The sequence below is a fragment of the Actinia tenebrosa genome, unplaced genomic scaffold, assembly GCF_029948245.1.
Source record: "Actinia tenebrosa isolate PJP-AT-01 unplaced genomic scaffold, QUT_ActTen_1.0 PGA_scaffold11__36_contigs__length_13525064, whole genome shotgun sequence".
Classification (NCBI taxonomy): Eukaryota; Metazoa; Cnidaria; class Anthozoa; order Actiniaria; family Actiniidae; genus Actinia; species Actinia tenebrosa.
The window spans coordinates 10,411,439-10,421,228 of NW_028292571.1; positions in this window are offsets into that span (position 1 = coordinate 10,411,439).

The window sequence follows — 9,790 nt, forward strand, 5'->3', positions numbered from 1 at the left end:
TGCGATTTTTGCTGCGATTTTTGCTGCGATTTTTGCTGCGATTTTTGCTGCGATTTTTGCTGCGATTTTTGCTGCGATTTTTGCTGCGATTTTTGCTGCGATTTTTGTGGCAATTTTAGGAAATATGGAATCTTTTGTCTCATCCTTCAAGAGACATTCGTCTAGGAAAATCTTGGTATCCTGAAAAAAACTTTACAAGTAAATTCTTTACCATTATTTATTATGGACCAAATTGTAAAAAAAAATCGCAGCAAAAATCGCAGCAAAAATCGCTAGTGTAAACGGGGCTTCAGAGGCTCCGACCTGAAATACTCAAATGCATGGTGTATCATCTGTAGTGGCTATTACTATTCACCAATACGTGTTTAGAATACATATAAAAAATATAGTTTTGGAAATATTGTAGGACACGAGTAAAAGCTAATTCAGTCGTTTTTGAAGATATTTGGAAAATTATTTTGATTAAGGAATGGATGAAGTGACGTTGTTTGAATAAGAGGAGTTTAATTAACCTTAGTGTATTTGAAAACAGAAATGTGTACACCTTATTGCAGAAACATCATTTCTAATAACAAAACTAGCAAATAAGATTAGTTAATTGCTTTTTTTTTTCATGAGGCCTCTTTGATTGATGAGAATGACTGTTTTTTGCATATTTCATTAAAGATATAGCGAAAAATGCTGATGTCTGCAAAACAATGAAAAAAATATTCCTGTTTTGTTTAAATTTTGTCTAAATTTTTAATCAGTTTCCCGCTATTTCGTTATTTTGGTTATTTTTTATTTTACATGTCAGAACGTTCCAGCAATTATGTGTATGAACTTAATACCCCGTTTTACTGATACGGTGGAAATCTTGAATCATAATATGCAGTGGAGAAAAATAATAAAATTTATTAAACATAGAATAGCGGGAGTAGGTTTTCAAATAAATTGGAGTCTTGGTGTATGACATATTGTTTCAACTACCAGCAAGTTCCATTGCTTTTTAGATGTGTTTCTTATTGAAAAGCGTAAATTTATATCAAAAGATACCCCGAAAGCTGTGCTTATAAGATTAATCTCCAATAATTGCCCTATCGCCATCTCATAATGTATTTATTAAAACAATATAATTCAAGATGGCCGACGTTCCGATAAAAACTTCGATTGCAAAATCATTGTCAGGTCCAAAACTTATAACCTAGAAAGTGGGACCGAAAGGTATTCTGGGCAATGACATAATTATCATCTGTTGTATTTGAGATACATAGTCGATAAAAAAAACATGTGATGAACGCCTCTATGCTTTATTTAAGGTATTTCTTATGTACCATTTCGGTATCATCTTTTTTTCTTTTTCTTTTTTCTTTTTTTTTTTTTTTTTTTTTTTCTTTTAATTTTTTGTAACACGAAAATGATTTTGCAGTTGATTGTAATTGTTTAAATTGAACACCAGCTTGTCCCCCCCTTTCACTGTTTCTTTATCTTCAATCAAGTGTTACAATAGTCAATCAATCTCATGTACTTCTGAAATCTGATCAAACAAAGAATATAAAAGACACAACCATATTTGTTCATTCTTTATAGTCACTATAAATGAGTGCCATGTTGTCAATCAGAACTGTTGACGCTTGTGTAGCTTTGTGTAACTTGCTTCAAAAAGGTGGGCTTTTGCATAAGTGGAAGAATAACAGTACTTTACACAGAGTCAAGTACAAAATCTCTTGACGATGAAAGCCCCAACTGTAAACATGGGTTATTTAACCAGCTGACAAGACTGGTCATTTAGCAATTGAGCCAAAGACTAAAAATTGCAAAAAAGCCTGCTTTCGACGTTTAAAAAAGTGTGATAAAATTATATGTAAGTCTATTTCAAGGTAAGAGTATAGAAACGCAATTATACGAAAATTTCACATTAGGATATTTCTCAGTGCACCTATTGGCCATCATTGGGTTTTGATCAGTGTTTGATCAGTTATCAAAACTCGACCCATTCATCTGACCAAATACAATGTTTTTATCAATCGCTAAGCTTATTGATTATTAATGAGTTTGAGAAAGTTTAATGACTGCAAATTGTAAATACAGCTGAAATGTTGAACTAGTTTTACAACCTCATCAAGAAAAGAATATTTGATGACAAGCAAATTAATCTGTCTTTCGTAAGGCTTTTTTTCAATCTCTCCTTGTTTTTAACAAACTTGCAATCTTTATTTCGTGATCATATCTAAATTTACAGAATATATCAATAAACTCTTGAAAATCAAAAAAAAAAGCTCCTACATGAAAGCTTGATAAATAATATCAAGAATTTATAGTGTGTACACTAGCTCGTACCGAATAGTCCCCCCCCCCCCCCCCCCCCCCCCCCTGAGCTAATCGATTGGAAATGAGATGTTAGTTTTGATCGCTCGGTGTATTTGAATTCATTAGTTCATTTATAGGGTTTAAAACTGTAGAAAGCTCAAAAAATAATAACCTGGGACAAACTAAAAGTGTCCACGAATGTTTTTAACCGCAACCCGATTAGCTCAGTTGGTAAGAGCGTCGGTCTGTTATGCGGGAGGTCGTGGTTCAAGCCAAGACCGGACCAACACTCAGGATATTAAAATAGGAGGAGAAGCTGCTGCCTTTGTAACTGCCTTTGCAAATGGTTAGACCTTCAAGTCTTCTCGGACAGGACTTAAAACCGTAGGCCCCGTCTGTCTTTACTATATAACCCTGTATAAGGTGGACGTAAAGATCCACTGAAGACGCTGGTGACGACCATCTTCAGTGCCCGTGCTAAAAACTCTACAGTTCCACTGTGATAAGTATAAAAGCTGTTGTGGTGTCCCTGCCCTAATGGGGAAAAGATAATAAATAATAAATAAATAAATGTAGCTATCTCTCATTAGTTGTATTAATGAAAAACTATGGTAATCATTCTTGTTTTTTACTAATTAAAAAAATATCTGACAAACAAAAAATCACTTTCTACATAGTGGGATACAAATTCAGTTTGTGTAAATTGGTTTCTAAATTGTCCCACTGTAACTCACACACCCTACCACTACATTATATATTCTATATATTCGACTCTCGATTCTCGTGCTGCTTTTTAAGGAAAAGCAGAGCACGTCGGGCTAGAAGGGCTAAAAAAACGTCTCATTTTGACTATCATATAGTTACTATTTTTAGAAACAAATGGCGGCTTAGGAATATTCAAAAAAACATATCTTCTGGTTCCCATATCAGAAAGGAACAAGTTTTGCATTTTTGAACTACTCATGCGCAGTTCTTTCAAATGCGCTAGTTAGAATTTTCCATTGAGGTGTGTTTCAATTTTCAGCAAAAATTGATGACGCCATTTTCCCGCCAAAAATGCCAAATTGTTAATGATTATGTATTTCCTCTTATTCCTCGTTTGTTTACAGTTTTACGATTACATCAAAAACGGGTGTATGAAGAGCAATATTACATTAATTATTTGTGATCGCTGTCTTCACCCAGTTAAGAAGGAACTTGATCTTAGCATTGACACCAAATTCACCAGGATCCGCGCACCCAGCTGGTAGCCCCATGAAGATGAACCAATACCATCCTGGTCAATACCAGCACAAATAATAGAATCGTGGATCCTATTTGGGTAAGCTTTGTCACAACGAGCACGGCTAGCAATTGGGACAGAAACTTGATGAAGGTAATCTGGTGATGCCCCCGCTCCTGATGAAAGACGTCCCCATCCTGTGATCCAGCAGTGTTTGCCATCAGTAGGAGCCGAGTCAGTAGAAAAAAAAAGAATACCAGTAGTGAATAACGGATTTCGAAAACAAAAACAAAAAACAAAAAAACATCAACCATTAGGACATTTTAATAGTCTACTTTTCACACACAAAGGTTTTAGTACGAGGCTATGTGCTTAAGTAATTTTCTTTTCTTTTTACCTTTCATAAATAGCTTTGCATTATGCAAGAAGCCTCGCATGGAAACCTTTGTGCGTGAAAACGGCAAAGCATATTCGGAAGTGGGCTATTTCAACTGGATATGATTTACTTTTCTAGAAAAATTGCACATTTTGGTCCGATGTCAGAACTTCTTCAGTGTAAAGACGTTAGGGTTGCACTGCACACATTTTGCAGTTGAAACTAATTTTAGCTCGCGCCTTTCTAGAATTCACAGGCGTTCAAAATGTACGTCTAAATTGAATGTTTTTACGCTGAAAAAGTTTGACATTTGACCGCACAGTATGTGCGATTTGTCAAATAATCGAATTTAAATTAACATGAATTCTGGTTGCAACATTTTAAACAATAAGGAAACAAATGTGTAGTATCGACGTGTGAAGTTGCCACGCAATACTATTTTATTAACACGATGGGCGCACCTCTGAAAGCATGTGAGTGATGCTAACTATAACAAGAAGGAAAAAAAAAAAAAAAAAAGGAGAAAAAATGAAATCGCTCTAGCTATTCTCGATTGGGCGCATATGCTGAACTTTTTCAGACTCCGGCCATTTAGGGATTTGTGGGTTTTTTGTCCTTACACGGAGATCGGAGATGAACGGTATTTTCCCTATAACTGAAACACCTTTGCGTTCTGAAGTAAGAATCTGAGTTAGATCCCGAGTTAGTTTTTAGACAAAGTTAATAAAGTTAATGTATTTTACCAATGAATCATTTCTTTATAAGATATTAACTTATAAGCCGCATGCATGAATTTTTCTTCATTCGCGGTGTCTTCAAGCGACGAGGAGACACTCCTTGTCGTAATTGAACTGATTCCTAATCACAAGTACTTGTTTAAGCTCATATTTCATGTTATCACAACACCGAGAGAGCATAAATAAGAGAGGGAATTGTTTTAGTAATATCGCGCGCGCCATGTGATATTCCCGATTGGCGGCTATTTTTAGTAACCGATGCAGTTTAATTTCCGTTTCACACCCTACTCCTGCGAGTCAAAAATGTTGTGCTTCATCCGAATTAGTGAAAGTATGCAACGGGAAATCATAAATTTCACCTAATGCTTTTGATTTCTATATTCAGTAGTTTTTTGGTGTTCCACAGTCGGTACTGTCTAATCCCATCCTGATCTCTTTGCTTTGTATAATAAATTTTGTCTAAAAAAAAAACAATAAAGATCGACGAAAAGTCCTGGCTTTTGAGAACGCGTGCGCGCGCGCTCAAACACACAGACGCGGTCCACGCCATCAAAATATCCAAATTCATTTCAAACGACTGCTTTCGCTGCATGATTTTTATTTCACGAAACATTAAGCTTTTCTTTTACTTTTGACAGTCCTTTCTCTCACCTTTATATTCTATAAATTGATGCCAATTTCAATAAAATGTCTAGCTAAGACTTGGCATCTTTGATTTTAACGAATGTTTGATCCGTTTTGGCGCACGGGAGAAGGGTGAGACGATAGTTAAACGGCGTCAGGTTACTGAAAAAATAGCCTTATTGGGAATCCACATGCAGCGCGATATTAAGAAGTTTACCTCTCTTATTTATGCTCTCTTGACAATACACAATATCCACTGAAAATAATATATACTTAATATTTTGCTTGACATGAATACTGCATTATTCCTGACGCAGAATTAGCCGATTCCGATCCAGGAGTACGTCCTCGTCGCTTGGAGACTTATAAGTTAATATTTTATAAAGAAATGATGTATTATCAAAATGCATTAAAATTATTAACTTTATCAAAAAACTAACTCGGATTTTAACTCTAACTCGGGCTTGGATGAACGTAGTGCAGCCCAATTTTGAATTCCTTGCAATTGACTACCAAAACTTTGGCTTAAAATATCCATGATGGATTACTCTCCAATTAGAAAATTAAAAAAATTTGACCTTCATTAGCTAGTCGACCAATTTGATGAAATTGGAGAAATAAGGGCTTTTCGAATTTTGCTAATGTTATTTCTCTACCTCGTATTCGGGGGTAGAGATTAAGATTTTCTCTGTGTATATTCACTCAGGCATTCGGGGAATCACCGAGGTAGTCCCCCGAGTTAGATCCGAGGATTTTTGATAAAGTTAATAAAGTTAATGCATTTTAAATAGGAAATCATTTCTTTATAAAATATTAGCAGACTAAAATTCACAAGAGCAATAGTTCCCGGGAGGGGTGGGGGGACTCTCTTGAAAAGTGGGTAGGGGGCTCGACGGACGCTTTTGAAAATGACCCTAAAACGTACGCATAAATTAACTGAGATGCTGATTTCAGACCCTAAAAGATACGACCACATTAAAATGACAATGACGTTTACAACAATCATATTCTTGTATGACGTCTGATATTTTTTCAAAACGAACAAATCTGACCCATAAGAGGTACGGAGTCAGCCGGAGACCCTAAAAGGTATAAGTGAGTCCTCATTTCCACCCACCCTAACCCAAAGGCCTCGTCGAGTCCCCTACTCACATTTCAAGTGAGTCCGCCCCCCACCCCCAATCCGGGCAATAGTTATGTACAAGACACTAACGCGTCAGCAACCTCAATCTTTGAGAGAGCTCTTTGGGTTTCAGAAAACTACATATTTATTTACGAGGCAGGGATAAGTGCTTAAAAGTTGGCCAAAACCTAGCATTGACTTCCTAAAAAGAGGTCTTAGTTATGATGGTGCAAACAGTGTGGAACTCCCTTCCTTTCGATATCGGACTATCCAATAGTTTAAACACTTGGAGAATCTTCCTTCTGTTGGACCCTAATCATTTTTATTTGGTATTTATTGTCATTAGAAGGTATACTTAAACATTTAAACATTTAAACAGAACTGAAAACACACCTATTTAATTACTGAACATCGTTTATTACATCATTATATTTTTTTGTTTTCCGTAAAGCGCTTCGAATCAAGGGAAGCGCTAACATAAAAACCCATAGTTTATTATTATCTTTATTATTAGAAGGCATGCTGAGATCTTGTTATTATATATTTCTAATGTTTATTATGATTTTTAACGTATTAGTATTATATTTTTAATTCGCTTTCATGAAAACAATTTGTAAATTGATGAAACTGTTTTTTTTGAGGTTAAAATAAAGTATTCACTCACCTCACTCACTTATTCTACAAGCTTGAAGCCGAAAGCCATGCATTCGTTTTCTTTTTTTTTCGTGATGTCTTTTAAGCGACTAGGACGCACTCCCGGTCGTAATTTAACTGAGTTACAATCAAAGCTAAGCCACTTGTTTAAGCTCTAGGTCATCGTCGGGGTTCGAAGCCCGGGTCCACAGCATGATGCGCCCCCGTCAAAATTCACCAGACTAAAAGATCTGAACCGCAATATACCTATAATTACACTCCACCCCGCGATTTTGGATCTGGATTCGCCCTGAGCCGCATGTGGGCCCTTTTTTTCGACCATCTTGTCGCCATGGTGGGAAAAACCGCTGGTTGAACCCCAGGACCACAGCATGGTGCACCACCTGACAAAAATCACCCAAACTAAAGATCCGGACCTCGTAGGCTAGTTAATTAATGCATAGGCCCGAGATCGCTCTGCCCTTCGAACGGCTGCCTTTTTCTGATATTTACGGTTTTGAGATGGCAGCCTTTTTTGATTCGATTGTGTTTCAGTATAAAATGCTGAAAAATTAATATGCTTATGAAAAAAAAAAATCAAACTACTTATATAAATCTTTTTTCCTTTCCGACCTCCGAAAGTAATCTGATTGGCTGAATTGTGCCAGCCCTTGCGTCCTGCGTGTCTGCTTTTCGTATTGACCAATGAGAAAATTCTTTTTATAACTCGTTATCATCATGACACGTGTAAAACAGAAAATGGAAAACAAATGGATCGCACCTAAATCAGGAAATAGCGATTCGATAATCAAACCGACAACTCTATACCGCGCGATTTCACTATAATAGTGATGAATCATTTCACTCTTTTAAAATACCTATCACTACCGTACCCTTACTGTTCTAACTCCGGGACGATAAATATTCAAAGTCTGAAATGGGAGATTGATATTTGGTCTACCTTTCCAAAATCATATCAGCAGGCTTTACTCTATATGTTCAGTGTCGAAGTTGGAGGAGTAAAGCTCACTCCATATATGATATGACGCATTCCATATTTGGATTGTAAAGGACAAAAGAAAAGAAAAAAAAGACAAGTAAAAAAAGAAAAAACTTTTGGGAAAATCGAGAAAGTTTTGGAGGAAAGAGAAGGAAAGGTTCTCGTCAAAGTCCTAGTCTTTTTTCGTAAAGAGTCGACACAGGGACTCTCAATGTTTGATATATGTCTACTCGAGCTCTGGTTGTACTACTCCACAATATGTGATTCACCGAATGCCTGGGTGAATATACACGGGGAATTTTAGTCTCTACTTCTACTCCGAATACGAAGTAGAGATATCACACTTAGAAAAGTCGAAAAACCCTCATTTCCTTCAAATTGGTCGTCTAGTTAAAGAGGGTCAATTTTTTTATTTATTTCTAATTGAAAGTAAACCATTATCGGATCGATTTTAAGCCAAGGTTTTGGTAGTCAAGGAAACTCAAAATTGAGCTTGCACTATGTTTTTTCATCCGAGCCACAGTTTAGAGTTTAGATTCGAGCATAGTTATGGGGAGTTCTATGTTTTTGTTTGTCTTTATCCATTGTTATAGGACGTTGACAGTGCACAGTGAAGGAAAAGTTTCTCCATTTGTTCGCAGTATTAGGGGATATAAAAGTTTTTTACCCTTAAAAATCGTTTTAAAATATGTATTATTTGTCAATTAATCCTATCTGATCAATATGAATTAGTATTGAAAATGAAATTGCCCTTTTTAATAATTTTCTTATTTATCATCTAGTAACTTAGCTGTATCTGCGCGGAAATATTTATTCGCATGGTTTTTTGGTCATGGAATGAAAGTTTTTACTTTCAAAGTTTCATACGTGAAAATAATAAGGAAATGAGCATTTCAGCCATACTTGCCTTTTTGGTTCATTGTCACAACCTCAGTAACACATGATGGTACGATTCAACATCAAACGCAAAACAATAGCTGTGTTTCTATTTGGAGTTTCCAACCTTTCACTCCATAATTAATATGATTCGAGTTATAAATCCAAGTTAGTTTTTAGATAAACTTAATGCATTTTAATAATAATCTCTTTCTTTTCTCTTTATATTCCATAAATTGATGTCAAATTTTAATAAAACGCTAGACTTGACATCTTTGTTTTGAACAAATGTTTGAAACGTTTTGGCGCACGGGAGTTAAGGGTGAGGCATAAATTTAAACTGCAGTCCCTGGTCCTTTTACTAAAAATATCCCAATCGGGAATATGGAACTGGCGCGGCGCGCTATATTACTAAAACGTTAAGGCCTATGTCTGTAAAACAAACATCTAGCGGCCAAGTGAAAACATCGATTTTTTCATATTTGGTCGCACGTGTAGAATACCATCCCATAAACGTACTGATGTGCATTTTGATAATTTTTCACTTTTATTTTGAAAAATCGTGAAAATCGATTTGGGAGTCGTGCCCTCATTCATCAGCCTAATCCATCCGAGTGAAATGGTAAGTCTCGAAAGGCGCTCGCGTTTAAAAATGAAGCAAACCAGAGAAATCTTGTTTTTTTGTGGAATTGATTACAGAAAAGTTAATGAGTCTTTTAAATCTAAAATATGAATGGAAACGCGTTCTAATAAGCGAACAGGAACGTTTTGTTAAACACATTTTTTCGGGTTCTCAAATATTCAAATTTCATCATTCAACCCTTAGTTTTGCAAGCGCATTTTCATGTGCAACACGGGTGTTCGGTATTTAATCTGAAATTCCAGCCATACTAAAAGCAAAAAACAAAAG